At 36.1% G+C, this 19,523-nt stretch overlaps 1 long non-coding RNA gene across 1 annotated transcript; it reads left to right on the forward strand.

The window, feature by feature from the left end:
- The first annotated feature begins 455 nt into the window (after positions 1–455).
- Positions 456–18,969, forward strand: LOC114512005. Its single transcript, XR_004901980.1, has 4 exons — positions 456–635; positions 1,050–1,111; positions 17,357–17,555; positions 18,547–18,969. It is a non-coding gene; the product is annotated as an uncharacterized LOC114512005 (long non-coding RNA).
- The last annotated feature ends 554 nt before the right edge of the window (positions 18,970–19,523 follow it).

Genomic DNA, 19,523 nt, shown 5'->3' on the forward strand with positions numbered 1-19,523 from the left:
GGCCAAGGTGCACCTGTTCCTGTCACTCTGGAGTAAATTTAGCTGTAAAGGTATCACTGACAACCAGACCTTTGTCAGTGCTGGCAAAAGAACACAGAACTGCTTCCCTCCCCTCCCCCTTTCCAAGCCCCCAGGCTGCTAGTTCAAATGGAAAATATCAAATCAGAAGTCTACCCAAAAATCATGCCTAAAAAATTGAGATTGCTTTCATATGGTAAAAAAGTAAGTTTCCTTATTTCATACAGATTTCAAAATTACATTTCCAAGAATAATCTTGGAACAAGACAAGTTTTTGTTCAATTAATTGTGGTTGGAAACTTGTTAATGGAAACATACCACACACTTCCTTCATTTCAGGTTATTAAATTGTGTTAAGCATTAAAGTTAGTTGCCATTTGTTCCTTTCTATCCAAAGAAATATTAGAAGGCTAAAACTTATCACATAAGAGGATTAATCACACTACCAAAATTAGAAAGCATGTAGTTCTGAGAGACTGAATGTCAAAATCGTATGCTTGTAGCGTTTAAACTATTGGGAACCTAGGGACCCACCACAACATTTAAAATGGCAGCTAATGTCTGCGGGTGTTTAGGAGCTGGTGAGAGCTGGCATTCTCTCTTAGCCTTTCATTAAGGTAAGGACATTTATCATTTATGTGATTTTTTTTAAAAGATGAATTTCTTTACTGATAGTTGGAGAGCAATTCCTTTTGAAGGAAAGTAGAGACGCAAGCAGTGTTCACTGATACGTCTGACATAAATATAGATATTAATAATAATAGCCCAGGTATTAAAGCTGCCCAAGGAGTAAAGTGCTTAGTTAGCGAAAGGATTCTGAGCTTCTCTTTAATAACTACGAGTTCTTAAGTGGTATTCAAAAGAGTTGTAAAAAGTACCTGTTCTACCATGTTACTGTTGTTTACAAGGGTTGGGTGTGATGAGAAAAAGAAATCTGGGTCAAAATAAAAAAAATGCTTTGTAAAATAAACAAAGTTCCTATTTACTTACTATATATAAACAGCCACTCACCAAACCTTATTTCTCCGCAGGGCACCACTTTCAGATAAAAACATAGACCTGAATGGCATCATCCAGTATCCAAGGAAACCATGTAAGTACCTCTCTCACTGTGTACTTCTCTTATTCAGAGTTTAAAAGCTGGCTGAGTACTGAATAAGTGAGTGTTTTTATTTAATAATTATACAGGAGGTAATTTTTAGGAGCCAGCTAAAAAGAAACAGGTTCTTGATTGCTACATGCATCACAACAAAACCCTTATGTTTTCATATTTCATAAAATTATGCATTTGGTCCCAAAGTCTCCATCAATGCTCATTCTTAGGTACAAAACAGCTACTCAAAGTCTTAATGAATTGAGAGTTTCAAATTTTTCTAAGGCCCATTAGTGTTTGAGAAAGTGTTTCAGAGGCCTTGTGCCAGGAGTAAGTAGTTACCTAATTATAATAGAACTCTTTAAATTTTAAAAGTTAAGAAAAAATTACTTGGAAAATATTTTATTGGTAATCATTTATAGTAATTTATTGGATTTTAGACTTGCTTAGACAGTGTGCAAGTGAACAAAGAGACGAGGTCATGAATTTAAATAATGCAAAGAATCTTGAGAGCAAGTGTAATTTCCAAGATGCAAAATCTGTTTCAGAAAAGTTTGGGAATGGGGATGTTCTTTTCTTTTCTTTTCTTTTCTTTTCTTTTTTCTTTTCTTTTCTTTTCTTTTCTTTTCTTTTGTCTACCCCCAAATTAATGTACATTTTTGTAGCTAATATCAAGGCTGTAATTAATTTTTTGAAGTATGGAATCTGCTGTGGAAATTTTGTTTCCAAACATTATGCTGTTCTGCAAAATGATTCATTTCTAAAATACTTGGAATATTCTTTTAAGTATTTATTTACTTGAGTTTATTATTTTAATAGTTGTATTATATACTTTCAAAAAAGATTTTGTTTATATATTTTTAGAGAGAGCAAAAGGAGGGAAGAAAGTGGGAGAGAAACATCAATGTGTGAGGAATACATCCATCGGTTGCCTGTCACATGTCCCCAGTTGAGGACTTGGCCTGTAACCCAGGCATGTGCCCTAAGTGGGGACCAAATTGAAGACCCTTCAGTTCACAGGCCAGCACTCAATTCACAGGGCTACACCAGCCAGGGTGCATTATATACTTTTAAAATCAAATCTTTCAATGCTAAATGATTAATAATGATTAATCATTATTGTTTATTAAAATACTAAAAATTTTCTCTATACTCATGTAATTATGAATCTCTCTCTCTCTTTTTACTATCTGGATCAGCTATATGGTTTATCTAGTATTTTAAATACAGACATTTTACTTTTTGTGAAGGTTTTCAGAAGTTGTATTTCAGTGCAACTGGTTTAACCCTGTGGTTTGGGAGTTTTTCATAGCATTTTCATTTACTTTGGTTACTCTTGTATTTCTGTTCTTCCTCTGCAACATGATTCCTTTCTAAGCATAAAGCATAGAGAGAATCTCACTCATAGTTTCTCTGCTGAATCAGACAGACCCTCATATTCAATTTCTTACTTCAGGAACGTTCCACTTCCTCCCGTAAGGATGTCAAGTGGCAATGTTTATGCATTTCTGTCTTTTCATGTATGTTACAAAAATGCTTCTTTCTGAATTGAGAGACGATAAGTTGTGTTAGACTAAGGAATTTGCTGGAACTTTGGAAGTGTGTAAAAACCTCCTCACCTGGTAAGGGAACCTGGCTAGGAAGTGAGTTTTTTAATGCTAGTTACAAATTTCACAAGAGTGTAGTTTGAGGCCTGAACTACTCTCCTCTAAAGTAGGAATTCCTTGCCACAAAATAAGGGTTTGGCCTTTGCTGGATAAACTTGGAAGCAGAGCAAGGTTAGAATAGGTCTTTATAAAGAAAGAAAATGCAAATTGAAGAGGAGGACTGACTAATGTTATAATTCCCTATCTTGAGGAAATGGAATCTTTTGAAATTCCATTGTCTTTGTAGGGAGAGGAAAAAAAAGAAAATCTACACTGCAGTGGCTGTGGCACATTTTTAACTATTTACATTAGAATACAGATTTTTTAAAGAAAAATTATTTAAATTTGATATGATTGATTCAACCTCCTATATCAAAGGGAAAATGACGATAAAAATAAATTAATATATGCCATCCATTCATCAGTAGTGGACTCTTTAACAAAGACCATTGTTATTCAATAGAATTTTCTGTGATGATGGACACATTCTATATGCTCACTGTCCAGAATGGTAACCAGTACCCACATGTGGCTATTGAGCACTTGAAATGTGGGTACTGCAATGGAGAAACAAAATTTTGAACTGTATTTAAATTTAATTAACTTAAATTTACATAGGCCACATGTGACTTGTGTCTACTCTAATAGTGTTCTGTTTTCATCAGAATTCAAAATACCCTCTTGCAAAAAATTTTTAATCTGTTGGGATTCTGTCATACATTATCACATTTGGTATTTACTTTAATATTTGAGTTATCAGCACAATGGAATTGCTTTAAAACTTTTTCCCAGAAATGAACGTTTTAATACTGTTAATGGGAATGCATTATAACATTGTTTTATAGGCCCGGGGTAGCAAATGACCATCATAAACAAGACTGTGTCTAAAAAGAAAACACTCTAAAGAAAGTTCTAACTATGGTGATAAATATTTTGAAAAGTTCAATCAGTTTTGCAATACATCCTTGCAAATAATTCCCAAAACGTAACAAGCCTACAAAAATACTCACTAGCCTTGATTCCCCAAAGCCAACTCTGCTTTCAAAACACATACCAAGTTTTAAATCTGCTCTCATGACCTTTTCAAGCATTTAGTGAAAATGAACATTAGGATGCATGATGATTATTTTAATAATATTACTAGTACATTAATATTATAGACAGAATAATTACTTAAAATATGCTGAGAATTTAAAATTTACTTTTTAGTTATTGGTTATTTATAGTATACTGAACTAGAGACAATGAAGAAATTTTTTAAAAATATGAGATACAACAATCATCTTCATAGGACTTCATTTATTGAATTTGGGCATATCCTTTTGGATGGGTAGCCTTCATATGGCAAGAGGAGAGAGGAGAGTTCTTTTGGCAGAACATTGGACAAGCTATTCAGAGTGTCTCTATTATTGCAAAACAATCAGATCCTAGATAAAACATACTTTCTCATGAATTATTTGACTTGAAAAAAATTCTGGACATCTCCAAAAATTCCTCTCCCTCAAATGAAAAGGAAAATACCAAACAGCATGAGTGGAGTTGAGAGCAAAAGGCAAACAGGAAATGCGGGAATGACAAGATTGATTTGGATGAGTCGTATTGCAAGGCTGCTGTTGGCAGGATAGCAGCGACATTCTCTATTAGACTTTCCATAAACCTAACCATATTAAATGAACAGGAGGAAATAACAACCACCCTTATAGACTCAGTTTTTTGTTCTTCTTTTATGTCTTTTGGTGTCTTCAATTAGGTAGTCAACAACTTGTATAATGCCAGATCTATTTTCAGAAAAGAATGTCTATCCTAAAAAGCCAGTGACTTGTCTGGGGAAAATGTGGTCTTCATGAAGGGAATCCTACAAATCACAGTCTTTGGTGTCCTTGTAAAATATCACCTTTGAGACAGCTATGTCTGAGAGATCATTTTTATTCAGAAACATGTACTGTGACCTCTAAGTCCTTGACCACTGTTTCAATTTAATAGGCATTTATTTATATATTTTAAAATGTATCTACATTTTATTATGTGAATTCTAAACATATTAAAAATAGAGAGAATAATGTAATGAACTTACATATAACTATACCTACCTTCAGTAACTATCATCTCATGGGCAATTTTGTTTCATCATTTCCACTTCACACTTCACTCCAGATTATTTTGGAGTCAATCCCATACCTGACATTATTTCACCCTTTAACATTGCACAGGTCTTTCTAAAAGATTAAGAGTTGCTTTTTAACTGAAAATATGAACCCCATCTAAAAAATGAATTGTATCTAAAATGTCAATATTTCCTTAGTATTATCAAATATGTAAAATCAGTATTCAGATTTTTCCAATTGTCACATGCATTTTTATAATTACTTTCTACTCTTTGAAACAATACAAACAAGATCCATTCATTGCAATTGGTTGATATTTCTCTGATCCTTTAATCTATAGGTTTTCCCCTCTGTTAATTTTTCTTGTTAAGGAATCTGGATTATTTGTGCTGTCAAGATTTTCGTGGCTTATATTGGTTGATGCATTCCTGTGGGTTTGTTTAATAACTTCCCTTGTCCAATGTCTTTCCTATTGATTAATAATTAGGACTAGGAACTTGACCAAATTTATTTGGAGGAGGCTGGGCAGGACTACTGGTGCCCTCACTTTTTGTGATAGCAGATTTTGATCAACACATCCAATTATTTGTTAAGGTTAAGGAATACCTATTCTCACGTAGTTTCTTCACACATTTTCCCAATGAGTACTCTGCTAAATTCCTGAATGAGACTCTGCGAATCTCAGCCCTTTCTCTGTGCAGCACCTCTCTGCCAGGTGCTCTCTCCCGGGAGCTGTAGCTACTTTCTTCTCCCGTTCTGTCAGCTCTGTTTCCTCCTGCCTCATGAGTTACCTTACATGTGTCATTGCCAGAAAACTTTCAAAATGGTAAACAAGGGAATAATGAGATTCACCTCCTTAGCTTTTCATTTCTCAGGGACTACTGTTGTTCATGGCCCATGTCTTAAAAATAATTGTTTCCTGCATTTTGTCAGAGTTTTGTTGTTATTATTGTGGTTTTAGGAAGAGAGTATATCCAGCTTCTTTTAGTCTATCTTGGCTTGAATTGGGAGTCTCACAAATTTTTTCTTAAAAAAATAGTTCATTCATAGCCTATTAATCTAAACAACATCTTAAAATGCAGCTCAGTATTTCAAACAAACTGGAAAAATGTTCCAATCGAAGCATGCACGTGTGTATCTGTGTGTGTCCCCTTCGAGCACTGCTATCGTCTTAAAACTGCCAGAGCATTTCAGGGCCTCTTGGCTGACACTATCCATCTTATTTTATTTTCTGCCATTTAGAGGCAATTGCATGGTTCATTCATTCTTTCCTTCAACAACTATTTTTGAGTACCTACTGTGTGCTTTATAAAGTGTTGGAGGTAGAGTGATGAATAAGACACTATTATCCCTTTAAAAATCTTATAATTTATCTTCATGCTGAAACTTGTCCATGAATGTGCATAAGTGCTTTGTTTGTAGTAACGCCAAACTGGAAATACCCAAATGTCTGTCGATGGATGAATATCTCCATAGTGTGGTGATACCCAGACTGTGATATATCCATAGTGTGAAATACTATTCAAAAATAAAGAGTAATGAACTATTGATATGGGCAATGACATGGATAAACCTCAAGAAAATTATGCTGAGTGAAAAAGTTTGTCATAATAGGGTATCTTATTGCTTATATCCACTTATACAACATTTATAACATAACATAATTGCAAAAATGGGTGACAGTTTAGGGGCTGGCTGGGCGAGAGGGGAGGGTAGGTGGCAGGGTTGTCATGAAATGGTAGTACTAGGGAGTCTTGTGATGATGGCGCACTTAAGTGACTTGATTGTGGTCCTGGTTTTGCAAAACTGCCCACATGATGAAGTTGCATACAGATACATGAGTAAGTACATGTATAATTGTTGAAATACGAGTAAGCTCTATGGGTAATACTAATGTCAATGACCTGGTTTGATATTGTAGATATGCAAGATATGAACACTGGGGAAAGGGTACACGGTTCAATACATTTCTTTGAACCTTCTTGTGAACTTCTAATTATTTCAAAATAAAGTGTTTTTTCTTAAAAATCTTGCAATTTCATGGAGAATATAAAGAATTAAATAGCCAGTAATAATACACTATACTAATACCAAGTTAAAGAGGAGCACTGTAGAGTACGTGTATGAAGGAATACCTCATTCCCATTCCCAAGTCCCTACCATCCTTTGTCTCCTAGAACTTCCCAGTCAGGTCCTGCTTTTGTTTGAGAGGTGTGTAGTCGCAGTAATGGGCTTGGGGAATGCTTGTGATCGACTCTCATCCCCTTCCACCACACACAATGATGTGCCTTACCCAGTAAGTCCTCAGCAAAATACCTTAACCATACAAGGCAAACGTTTTATAAGAATGAACATGTATAAAATAACAGGAGTCTCGTGTTCTCACAACACTTCCAAATGTAAGTTCAAAGATCCATTCTAAATATAAAAATCAATGAGTTTTGTGTTACACATGACTTTGGCTCTTCTCAGACCCTATTCTGCCATCAGCACCCGTCAGCCAGGGCTTCACTCTGATCTGTTTAGAAATAGCCTTTGTATGTGAAGACGAGCCCATAGCTTCAGTGAGTTTTGTATATATATATTATCACTTGTTACTGTAACTCATTCTAATTCAGTGACAATTTGTCACATATTTTGAGTTTTCATAAGTTTTCAAAGATTTTCCCACTGGGAACGAAGAAGAAAATGTATTATTTCTGAATGTTGGGGGACATACTTTGTTTTGTTGGTATTTAGTAGGAAGCACTGGAAAAGCCACTCAGTATAAATGTATGCTCTTGTCACATTGTGATCTTGTCACATATATTAGAATTTTTATTAGACTTGTCTAAATTTCACAAACCCATGAATAGGTGGGCTTATAACACATATGCTAGAAATGTTTAGATATTTTATCTTGTTTTTTCAGAATCTTACCCCCCTCTCAGTGTCAGGAAAACCTCCCAGGAGCTGTCACCAGAGGAAGGAGGTATCTGAGTCTATACCTGTGTGTGCTACTGGGGTGTTTACGGGGCAGAAAATGTTCTCAGAGTTTTAGATCTGATCTGAGTCTCCTTGAAATAGAACCTCAGTGTGTGTGTACAGGCAGCTTTGGTTTGTATCATTTACCTTTATTACCATAGTAGCCTATTTGAAACTACCTATATCTACTATGTAAAATTCACACCTAATTTTATTTCTTCAGCTCATTCTTTAAAAACAATGATGAAATGGTGGGGTCTTGAACTGTTTTTTTTTAAAGTTTTGTTAAGATAGAAATTATGTATTTTAGACTTAATAGTTTATTTATTATTGATTGGATCCCGAGACTTTTCTTCATTTTTTTTCTTGTGGCCAATTGTATACTACTTTTCACTTTTAACATTCCATTAATTTAGATTTTCTGAAATAAAAACACCGTTTTTGTGCTAAATCACTTAAAACTATTGTAAGAAAATATACCAGAATGTCAGTAGTATAGCTGACTTTCATTTCTTCCTCATCTTTCAGTAATTTGTGGTGGCTGTGTGATCCTGAGTTTTCTATGGTCCCAATCTTTTCTGTATCCTGCCCTATCTCTGTATAGCTGAGAAAATTATTACTTATATTCTTATTTATATATTTAAAATGGGACTGTTTAGGTTATACAACATATTATTACATTATTTTTACACATGTTTTCTTTTGTACTGTCAATACTAGAAAATTACTGGACAACACTAGTCTAAAGACCTCTGAGAAAGAACATTTTTTTGAAGTATTTCATGCTAGAAAGGGAGGATAACATTCAGCAATTTACACTGATATTTTACTATGATTATTTGATATAAAAAACTTTATATAATGAGACACTCAATACAGTCCTCCTAATAATGTACAGCTAGGAAAACAAGAACATCTCTCCCGATGAGGTGAATCTCTTGCCCCACTCTGATCCAAGTAAATGGCATCAGTATGGATGCCTCCTTTTTCTTCTGACTAATGGAACAATTGAGCAAAAAATTCACACTGCAGAACTACAGGACTTTTGGGGAGGGCCTTGGTTTTGCGGTGGAGTTTTGCCCCACTTCCTTTGTATTATTTGCCTTGATGTTGCCCCTTATTTTAATGATTTTATTGTAAGTTACAAAAAAGCTTTTTTTGGAACTGAGGAAAACTACATAGCAAGTAAAAAAGTGAGTGAGCCTCTTATGGTACGATCAGCAACACATCACCTCTAGAATGTGGCAAGCCTCACGTCTGTGGCCCTTCTCCCTGTTACACATGTGAGGTTTGACACATGTAGCAATACCAGGCCAGTACTTACATTTGGGATGGTAAATACAGAGCTGCCTCCATCCATGACTGTTACCCAAATGTCAAGGAGACAGGTCAGAACGACATTCAAAGGGCACAGAGAGTGCTGAACTCATGTAAGTAGCTATAGGTACTATAGTATCAAATTAGGCCATGGACAGAATGACCTGGAATACCTAAAAGTCAGATGGTCGTTATCCCATCTGATCATATCTGTGACACACCACACCATGGAGATAACATCTAAAGATCAGAGGAGACCTCACAGAGGCCTAGTCCCATAAGGAGAGAAAAGGGATAATTTCTTAATGATAGAGCCACACAGGCCCCTGGGATGAAAGCCCACAGGTGGCCTGTCTAGCGGACTACACAGATTCAAGTTGAGAATGAGCAGTAACATGGGATCCCCGCAGTGGTAGCTGGGCCACCAGATGTGCCTAGTGAGGAAGAGTAAGACTCTGTACATGCTTTTTAATTTTGTGGGGTTTGTTCCAGAGATTGATGGGTCTGCTGCGGGGTTGGGGGCAGGATCAGTACATTCATCTCAGCTTTGCTCCCTCAAACAGAGGGCAGGAAGGGAGATGGTAGTAGTGCCTGCTTACAAACTGTAGTGATTATATTGAGGTCAGTGCAACTTTTTCTCCAAAATTAATGTTTCAAGGATATTTTGGCTACCTAGGGGGGAAAAAAAACCTCTAGTAGCTTCCCAAATCTATGAAAAAGCTTCTTGTTAATCCCTATTGCTCTCTCCAAATATCTTATAATCCTATTTAATAGTACTAAAAATTCAACCCAACAAAAGTACAATCTTAAGATTATTGGTATATTTGTATTTACTAGCGTAGTGCAGGGTATGCAGTTGGTGCTTAATGAATTCTTGTTGACTGAACACAGGACTTATAATTGACCTTCCTAAGCTTGGTCCAAAACCATGTCCATCAAATTGTTAAATTACATCCTTGAAAAGAAAAATTACTGTTTTTTATTTGGAAGGAGAAATACAAACATACACATTCACAAATCTTTCTTGCTGGTTTCTAACTGATTCTATGGGAAAAAAAGAAGATTAATAACGAGAGTGCTACTACTTTTGGTTAAATATCAATAATGTATAATAAATGTTTTTGTCAGAAGAAAATATGACTATTGTTGTATATCCTAAATATAGTAATGAAATAATCCAGTTTGTGGTTATTTGAAGCATTCATTCTTTCATTCAATAAAAGCCTCCTGAACACCTGTTATGATTAAGACATCGTGTGGGGCACAGGGAATAAAAAGGTATAATTCTGACCTTCAAGTTGCCCACGTTTTATTGGGAAAATCAGATGGTGCCAAAGGCCTCTTTAAAACATTGGCAAGTGTAGAGCTAGAAGCTAGCTACTAATGGCAAAAATATTCAATAAGTCTAATTTTCACTCTGTTTTTTCTTCAATGGTATTGGCTAGTAAGTATTTCTGGGATAAATGTGTAGAGAGTGATTTGTTTTTAAAGAAGTTGCATTATTTGGCATTTATTACATTTGATTTATTTCCTTGATTGATTAATTGCAGTTAAATTACCTTAGCATGCTAGAGCAGATTTTACAGATTTTGACATATGATTAAACAGCATAAAGCATAACTAATGTGGTTTTAGTGGCATGCTATGTATTAAAGCATAAAATTTAAACACACACTTCATCAGGAATTTTGCAGTTACAGTGAATTAGAAGGATTCAGATACTGGAACTCCTTCCATCTCCCCTTGTTAGGGAGGGGCAGGGATTTTATGATTCAGATTATTATGGAAGAGTGTCCTGACATAACTGATTGACTTCAGTGATATGCCTTGAAAGTTCAAACTCAAGGTGTGCACTTATTTCAGTCAGCTTATTCTGCATGTTTAAATAAGAAATACTATTTCTGGATATTCTGAATAACATGAACATTTATTCCTAATAGTGAGCATTTGGACTAATGATGGATTACTAATGAGCATGTAAATGTACCACCTGATTACATTAATATATGATCTTCCATGACAAGGGCTGAAATGAACAGTTCTAATATGTATTTCTTTCCCCCAAATGGCACTGTGGTATATACTGAGCAGGACTGAGACAAGGGTGTTTTCTTAAGAGCCATTGATTCAGTCAGGTATCAAAAATCATGTTATAATAAATACCGTTCTAAGGATTTTGATTAACCTTTAAATAACTGTTACTTTGGAAAATCTGCCAAATGTGGTAAATGATAAATTTTGAAGTGGTAATAATTGCAGCTATGGCTTTATAGGTAATATAGCTAATTGATATGACCCTCTCAAACACATACAGCATGCCAACTGCTATGAAGCTGGGCGAGAATAGTGGTGTCTGTGGCATTTTTGATGCATTGAGGATGACATAAGTAAAATGGAAACTCAGAGTGCTCACCAGGGTCATACTTTCATGGACATCTGATGCCCATGGTCAAGTAAATTTTTAATGACACATAGTCACTACACACCTTTCAGCCTTCTGGAGAGGTAAGTGTACATTGATCTGTCCTAATTAGCCTTGCAGCACACTTCAGACATCCCTGCATGAGCACTAATATTTAATAAAATGGGAGCTGGTTTTTGTTTTTACAAGCTCAGCACTTGTTCTTTTGAAAGCTGTATTGTTGTTACTTCTTTTAAAACTGAAGCTGCATGTTCATTCTTGTCTTTGTTTGATGAGGTAGTATTAATGCAACTGCATAAAAAACTAAGCAAAATTAAGGAATGGATCTGATTATGAAGGTTCATTGCTTTCATAAGAAACCCATAGAGCACACATCAATTCCTTCCCTAATGTATAGGGTGCTGACTGCATAAAATTACTTGGAAAGACATTAAGGATATACAGAAAATTGTATCAAGGTGTGCAATAGGATGCTTTTATATTTGGCATTTAAGGTGGCTCTGGAATATCTGATTTGGGAGATAAAAGGTAGCCAAAACAGTTTGTAATTGCTCTAGATCAAAACATTTATGTGGGAACATCTACTTGTTTTTAAGAGTTTCATTTTCATCTGAGTTTGGAGTCTATAACAAAGAATCCTGAGTTCACTCAGTGTTGGAGTAAATCAAACATGGTTTATAATTAGCTGATAGGATTTGGGGGTAAGGGAATTTCTAATATAGATGCTTCTTATAATTGTGAGGTTATTAAGTTCCAAGCAGGATACAGACCAGATGGAGTTAAATCTCATCCCAGGGATAAAGTCTACAGCCAGAACTTCTTAGAGGCATGGATACCTCCTGGTGGACATGGGTCACTGGTTACTGGATGTATTTGCTCCTAAGAAAATGGAACGGGAGTGCATTCCTGTCAAGCTGTAGGGCTGGCTGTTGATAACAATGTCTGGAGTTGCCCTTATGTTACTAGGAAATCAGGCATCTCTTCTTGTCATTTCATGGCCATGGAGTTGGCTATCAGGCTCCACAAATGCCTCCTTTACCTGCTTCCTGGTATCTGAAGTTAGAGGTGAAATTAGAGATGAACATCTTCATATTTTATAAATACCTCTAGAAATAGTAGCATTTTGTTTAAATCAGATTCATAGAATTCAGTGTGAGTGAGTTTACTGGCTCTTTCTGGAGAGCAGGTTTTGAAGGGGAGGTGGGGAGACAAATACGAGGACACTGGGTGACTGGGGAGTAGCAGAACTGCCTTTGGGCACAAAGGGGAGAGTTGGGTGAGACGAAAGGCACTGAGTGAGCAGTGGTCCAGATTTACTTTCTTTACAATATAGGGACACCTCTAAAAATGCTAGCACTTCTAAATATGTTTTAAAACACCTTTAAAAACTCTTGTTTCAAAACTGAATTTGTTTTCAATTTTATTCAGGTATAAACTTCATAATTTTATTGTTATATTTTCTTCGAATGACCCAGTTTATTTACTCCAGAAGCATTTATTGAACAACTACTATGGGCTAAATAATGTGTCAGATGCTAAGGAAAAAACAAACAAAACATGATTCTCACTTATGATGTTTAATCAGTCACCATGCTTTTACTATCGGTAGCATAGAACCTAAATGGCTTTAGTAATGAAGAAATTTCTTGTCTCATACCACTGAAAGTCCAGGGTAGGGTGGAATTCAGGGATTTTAATCTAGTAGTCTTATTTTAGTTTTCCTTCCATTGTTTTCCTTTTTAGATAAGCTTCACCAGTGGCTAGCAGCAACATGACTACCAAGTGAAAGGGGCTATTTCAGAGGTCTTCTAGGAGAGCTAGAAAAGCTTTCCCAGAAGCACCAAAGAAACCTCTTCTTAGATTTTATTAGCCTAAGAGACCAAGATTATGCAGGCAATTACAGGAGTTGTGGCTGCAGATATGTGTGGGTTTAGTGAGATTATTGAGGGTAGCGTATCAGTGGTAGCGTCCACTCTAGACTAATGGAGATGGGGCATTCAGAGAAGGCTACATGGAAGAGATGCTGCCCAAACTAAATCTAAGAGGATGAGAAGGGAAGAGGAGGTGAGAAAAGGCATGTAGGGAGTGAGGAAAGTGGGTGTGCAAACACAGAGGTGAGAGGGTCCATTGGACCAAAGCAGCTATTCTTACATATCCTTCAGATCTTAGCTTCACCTCATCTTCCCTAGGAGGTTTAATAGAGCCTTGTGTGGTTTCAGTTTCCTGTACTTATCCCGTCTTAACACTCACCAAACTTCATTGTTACTCATTTCGCTGCCTACCCTTCTCCACGAGACTCTGTGATGGCTGCATCCATGCTGACTGCTCTCTCTATTCCTGGTGCCTAGCATGGTGTCTGGCACATGAAACACACTTAATAAGTATAAATTAGATGTATGACTGAAGGATTTATTATTATTTGTTAAATGACAGCATTTGACCTGTTTATTTCTATGTTGGTAACTTTCCTGGCCCAGATTAAAGTTTTTAGAAATAGTCATAAAATGTGGGCAGTGTAACTGAGTCTTGAGGATTCTGAGGAGTTTTTTGACTTTCATATGACAATTTTGAATAGAATTTTCTTGAGAATAGTTATGTGTTTTTATATATTTTATAATTCCAAAGCAGGGGAAGACTTATTTATTGATTGATTTTTTTATTGTGGTTCAATTACAGTTGTCCCCATTTTCCCCCATTGCTCTCCCCTGCCTTGCCCACCTCCCCTCTCCCACATACAATTCTCCCCACTGTTGTCCTTGTCTGTAGATCCTTTATACATGTTCCTTGACTTGACACTTCCCATTATTTTCCCAATTATTTCCCTGCCCTCTCCTCTGGTCACTGTCAGATTGTTTCCATGTCTCTTGTTCTATTTTGCTCACTTGTTTGTTTTGTTGATTAGGTTTCACTTATAGGTGAGATCATATGGTATTTGTCTTTCACTGCCTGGCTTAATTCATTTAGTGAAATGCTTCCTGTTTCTATCCATGCTGTCATGATGGGTAGGAGCCCCTTCTTTCTTTCTGCTGCATAATATTCTATTGTGTAAATGAACCATAGTTTTTTGACCCATTCATTAACTGGTGGGCACTTAGGCTGTTTCTAGTGTTTGGTGATTGTAAATAACCCTGCTATGAACATTGGGGTGCATAGGTTCTTTTGAATTGGTGTTTCAGGATTATCAGGGTATAACCCTAGCAGTGGAATTGCTGGGTCAAAAGGCAGATCCATTTTTAGTTTTTTGAGGGAATTCTGTGCTGTTTTCCACAGTGGTTGCACCAGTCTGCATTCCCACCAACAGTGAACCAGGGTTCCCGTTTCTCCACATCCTCACCAGCACTTGTTTGTTGATTTGTTTATGATGGCCATTCTGACAGGTGTGAGGTGGTATCTCATTGTGGTTTTGATTTGTATCTCTCTGATGTCTAGTCATGCTGAGCATCCTTTCATATGTCTCTGGGTCCTCTATATGTCCTCCTTAGAGAAATGTCTGTTTAGATCCTTTGCCCATATTTTAATTGGATTGTTTTTCTTTCTGGCAAGGAGTTGTATGAGCTCTTTGTATATTTTGGATATGATACCCTGCTATGAGGTATCATTGGCAAATATATTTTCCCATATAGTTGATTCCCTTTTCATTTTGCTGATGTTTTCTTTAGCTGTACAGAAGCTTTTTAATTTGACATAGTTCCATTTGTTTATTCTTTCCTTTTTATCCCTTACTCTAGGGGGCATATCAATGAAAATATTGCTGCGTGGGATGGATATCAGAGATTTTCCTCCCTATGTTCTCCTCTAGGACTTCAATGGTGTCGTGACTTATATTTAAGTCTTTTATCCATCTTGAATTTATTTTTGTGTATGGGGTAAGTTGCTGGTCTAGTTTCATTTTTTTTTTTTTTTTGCATATGCCTGTCCAGATATCCCAACACATTTGTTGCAGACACTATTTTTATTCCATTTATGCTCCTCCCCACTTTTTTCGAATATTGATTGACCATAGAGACATCAGTTTATTTCTGGGTTCTCTATTCTGTTCCATTGATCTATGTGTCTGTTCTTATGCCAGAACCAGACTGTTTTGATTATAGTGGCCTTGTAATATAATTTGATATCAGGTGTTGTGATCCTTCCTACTTTGGTCTTCTTTCACAAGATTGCTGAGGTAATCTGGGTCATTTATGGCTCCATAAGAAATTTTGAAATACTTGTTCTATATCTGTGAAATATGTCATTGGTATTTCAATAGGGGTTGCATTGAATCTATAAATTACAAAGTGGGAAAAGACTTTAAAAGTCATCAAGACTCTTATTTGTTGGATGAATGAGTCTTTTTTCACATCTTCAAAAGATTAGCTCCATATGTAGAAAGCTCCCTCTTAGGTGATTTTCTGATGTTTTTTCTTTTTTTATGATTTTTGAAATTTCTAATTAAATCATTAAAACATTATTCTATTGACATTAGTCAGAAATTGCCCTTCTTTTTTCTCTGATATGCGCAATGAGTTGGGAAAAGATTTTGTTAGATTCCACTACAATGCACTTTGACTTAAAGTTTTAAGCCTAATATGTTGAAATGAATTAATGAAAAGCTGATTTTGAATAGAGTTGTATATAGTATCTACTGCTCATCATCATTAGTATTATAATTTACAAATATAAAACATACTAAATATTGAAGGTATGAAATGTTTAACTTGAAAAAGGATATAAGAATGGAAGAAAATACAACAATGTCTCATGGTGAAATTAGTCCCAAATTCAATGTGTGGTGTTAAGGACATTTTGTGGGGTAGCAGTTGTCTGGTGGGTCTCTAAATGTCTTTAAGTCAAATTAGATGTTTTCCCAGGGTATGTCATGACTATGTGTTATGTAGTACTTGTAAACATTTTAAACTTTTTTTTACCCTTACAAGTTTGAAACCTCTTAATTTAATTTGTTCTTTATAATGCCATCCAGACAGAATAATTTTATGAAGGTCCCATTTTTAAGTTCATTTAGATTGCTCCAAGTTATAAAAAACTCTTTTAACAATGGTTTCATTAATTATAAATATTTTGCACCATATTTTTTACCCTACCTATAGTATATATGGGACAATTCCAATTGAAAGATGTTTTTGAACAGTTCATGGAGCACCACAGAAATATACCTTAAGATTTCCACTTCCTGAAAGAAATTATGGGACAATGTAGACAATGATTTCCACTTCCTGAAAGAAATTATGGGACAATGAGAGTAATAGTGAGAACTGCAAAATACTATAACTTTATTGCTTTTCTCCTCACCCAAGGATCTGTTTATTGATTTTAGAGAAAGAGGAGAGGAGAGAGAGAAAGAGAGAAGAACATCAATGTGAGAGTGAAACATCAATTGGTTGCCTACTGTATGTGCCCAAACCAGGGATTGAACCTGGTTTGTGTACACAAGTATGTGTCCTGAACAGGAACAGAATCTACAACCTTGTAGTGCACAGGACAGTGCTCAAACCAACTGAGCTACCTGGCTAGGGCTATCACTTCATTTTAAATTTAGAATTGGGTATCATTATCAAAGACCATACTTTCCTTTGTATGAAGAAATGTCATTTTCCTATAATAAGTTCTTAATGCTTCTTATCTGTAGTTTCACTTTCTGTAGTTTTAGTTACCCAAAATCAACCATGGTCTGAAATTATAAGGATTACATGGACAATTTCAGAAACAAACAACTCATAAGTTATAAATTGCTCACCATTCTGGGTAGTGTGATGAAATGTCTTGCTAACCTGTGAATCATCCCTTTGTCTAGCATCTCCACACTATATGCACTCACCACCCATTACTTAGCAGACATCTTGATTGTCAGATTGACTATCCAATTATCACAGTGTTTGTGTTCAAGTAACCTGTAGAGTTGGCTAATGTTATGTCACAATAGCTACGTTGTTCACCTCACTACATCTCATCACATAGGCATTGTATCAGCTCATATCATCATCAGAAGAAGGGTGAGTACAGTACATAAGACATTTTGAGAGGCCAAAATTACATAATATTTATTACAGTATATTGTTATATTGTTCTACAGCAGGTCCCCAGAGAATAATTTTATTTTGTTCAAGGCCATTTCATTGTAATGATGAAGAAAAACAGTAAATTAGTTCCTGGCCAGGGCCATTGTCTGTGTGGAGTCTGCATCCCCCCCTACCCCCCATGTCCGTGTGGGTTTTCTCTGGGCGCTCTGGTTTCCTCCCACATACCAAGGACATGCATGTGAGGTGAATGGGTGTGTCTCAGTTGTCCCAATCTGAGTGACTTGGGGTGCAAGTGAGTGTGCCTGGAGATGGCTATGGAGGGCTGGACCCTGCCTTGCTCCCTGAACTGTTGGCACAGGCTCTGGCTCTCTGTGATGCTAAGCAAATAAGTGGGTTGGATAATCATTATCTTATTTGTTTTTATTCATTTTTCTTAAATATATGTGTAGCTCATATTCATTTAATTATTTAATATTAGAAGTGTTTGGGGTCTTTATTTAGAAGTTTGGTGATGTTTTTGTAGCCAGAAATGTGCTTTGGGAATTTAACTCATCACTTAGCTTGTGATAAAATTGGTTTTATTATAGGTTTCACTTCAAGTTGCAGTTTCTGAGAACCTACCAAAACATTAAGTGAGGACTTTCTGTATTTTATTATTATTGTTGTTAATTTCTCAGTGTGCATGATTTATAAAGTAAACTTTTTCATAGGTATGTATGTATGTATGTATGTACAGGAAAAACATAGTATATATAGGAGTTGGCACTACTGTGGTTTCAGTTATCCCCTGGGGATTTGGGGGTTTCCCCCTTGGATAGGGATTACTACTCTATTGTTATTAACAATCAATTTTTAAAGATAAGTTGTGATTTATGTATTTATATGTAAGAAATAGAAAGGTCTTTATAATTAATGAACATTGGAAACAATTTTATATTTCCCATGTAATTACCTTACATGGTAGGTAGAAGGCTAAGGAGATGACCAACATGAACCACAATAAAGTGTGGTTGGTTGGGACAGCCCCTGTTTTGTGAGCTCTGTTTTGAGCCTGGGAAGAAGAAGGAAATAACCTTTCTTGAGAAGCTCTCTGGAAGTTCTGCTGTTTGGAGTAGAATCACAGGACTGGAAAAATTCTTCAGGAAGTATGTGGTTCACGCTTCTCCTTCTACAGAGCATGGGACTTGGTCTTAGTGAGGTTGAGACCCAGAGCTGTGCATGATTAATGAGCCTGTGGGACAGATGGGCTAATACTCTTGTCTCCTGCTTCTCAGTTGTGCCTTGAATTATGGCATGCTGCTCTCTTGGACTCCTTGATCTTGAAGAAACTGGATGTTAGACACAAAATCCTCCTGTGTGGATTCATTAAAAATATATGTTACCCTGGTTTTGTAGTTTTACAGAATGGAGAATTGTTGACTTCAGAAAATTAAGGAGTTAAGCTTCCTAAATACTAAATTAAATATACTCATAATTTTAAAAAGAAAACTTATTTAGAGAACTTTTCCTAAGTTCAACAGAAGCCAAGACTCCTCTCAGAAAGAAAGCAGGCTGAGGCGGTTCAGGCGGGCGGTACATTGTGTTTTTCTTCCTGAGCGCTGGGAGATTGGCATCACTCTGCAGTAGTGTCACAGCCCGCAGTCATTTAAAGCCTCTTCTTGTGAGGCCAGGATTCCACGCCCAAGTGCATTTAGTAGGTCAGTACAGTAATTTTAAATGTCTTTCTTTCAATCTTTTGCCATCTTCAATTATACCTTTCCACCCTACTATTTGTGTAATTTTCTTCTGTCTGAAGTCTCTTTACTGTTGTTCTCTATTGCACAGCATGACAAATTACCCATCAAGCCATATCTTTTCAGCCCAGAAATGCGCAATAACACGGAGTCACGGCATTATCGCATGTTGTGCACTTTATTTCCCACAGTTCATTCAAGTGTGTCA

The sequence above is a fragment of the Phyllostomus discolor genome, chromosome 3, assembly GCF_004126475.2.
Source record: "Phyllostomus discolor isolate MPI-MPIP mPhyDis1 chromosome 3, mPhyDis1.pri.v3, whole genome shotgun sequence".
In the NCBI taxonomy this organism is placed as follows: Eukaryota; Metazoa; Chordata; class Mammalia; order Chiroptera; family Phyllostomidae; genus Phyllostomus; species Phyllostomus discolor.